The sequence below is a fragment of the Habropoda laboriosa genome, unplaced genomic scaffold (genome assembly GCF_001263275.1).
Source record: "Habropoda laboriosa isolate 0110345459 unplaced genomic scaffold, ASM126327v1 scaffold89, whole genome shotgun sequence".
NCBI classification, from domain to species: Eukaryota; Metazoa; Arthropoda; class Insecta; order Hymenoptera; family Apidae; genus Habropoda; species Habropoda laboriosa.
Window position 1 is genome coordinate 1,422,865 of NW_017100263.1, and position 1,682 is coordinate 1,424,546.

Genomic DNA, 1,682 nt, shown 5'->3' on the forward strand with positions numbered 1-1,682 from the left:
AGATCAGTATTTGATCGAGTACGATCTTAAAAATAGGTAAAATAGACGAATACGATGCTCGTAACAGTTCAGGAAAGTACTTTTATAGGACAAATTCTATAACCGATTTATACTTTTCAGTGGACCGTACCCTTTCCCTGGCCTAAAGATACTGGAATCTCATAAAATTGAGTGCAATGCAATTCCCCTTTGTCTCGCCTGGTATCCTCAATTGGGCGTTGAAGGATTTCTAATCATTTCTAATTCAGAAGTAATATTCCGATAATCACTTAACTAATTCTGGAAAATATAATATAACGAACATGACATGTTCATTTGTAGAATACAGTAGTGTGCAAATGCATCAGTGACCCACAACACCTTTTTGCAATATATTTTAAATACGAATTTTAAATAGGAATTTTTTAACGGAAAATAATTCCTTCTTTTACTCGTACATTAGCGTATGAAAACAGATTTTTAACAGTATAACAACGAATTTTTATTATTATCATATACACAAGGTGTTCGTGGTATATTGGATTAGCGTTGTTCTCGCGAATGGTAAGAATTTGAACGAAGTAAAAGAGAAAAGGCATAGGGCATGTCAAGACATAGGGGATACATATAATGAACTTCAAAGGTTCTTCTCTACGACTTGTGTGAAGTAAGATGTCGATCATATGCCTCTGTGTCTTGACGTGCTTTAGATTGGTTGGTAAAAAGCGAAGCCACAAACATAATTTTGTTATTCTTGATTCTCGTCTTATTTTGACTTCTAGAATCACCCTTTAAATTGTCGAACATCCTGTATTCAAATTCATTCAAATCAATGCAGCGTTATTTCTTGAAAACTATTTGCAATTACAAAATTCTTTCAGTAATTTAAGGGGTATTTTAGCATGAAAATGTTTCAAATAGTTATGAATTCATTTCAGGACAAAAGTGAATCTTTGAATCAACACGAGAGGGTATCGCTTAATTATTAAGTTTAAAAAAATATAAATATTTCTGTAGTTTTCAATCTTACTAGATGAATCAGCTAAACACATCATTTGCACGCCATACTGTTTTCAATTATATACAAAAAAAGGTTCGATTAACCTGGTCTAAACTTCAAATTGAAATCTTAAACTAGTGATCTTAAAAAATTTTAAAAAGCAATGTTGACCTTTAAGGCCTTCAGGATTGAAATCAAGAATATCATCATTCTCTTCAATACCAAATAATTTTCTAAAAAATGGTTTTAAAAATCCAAATAGTTGTTGAGGAATAACGTTGGACTGATTTAAATTTGACAATATATACATACATCTACGTTTTATAGTTGAGATCTTGATTTGAGGAATATAAAGCATTATAGACACAATCTGAAAATTTAAATGATTCAAAAACTAAAGCTAAAATATTTACCCATTTTCTTTAAATCCATCATCCTATTTGATGTTAATTGTCCAAATATAGTTAGCCAAACATGCATGACCTACACAATGACTACTAACATCATATTGTGTATCCTTGAGGAATCATTAAATCTTGCCTCCTTAATTTTCTCTTAATATTTAAATTTCTTTCTGCTTAATATATAAAAAAAATACTACAATTAACCTATATTAGGCTAACCAGTAATAAATATTTAAAATTGCAAAGATATGTATTTTAGATAAACAGAATTAGTATTTTTAACAATAAGAAAATTAAGT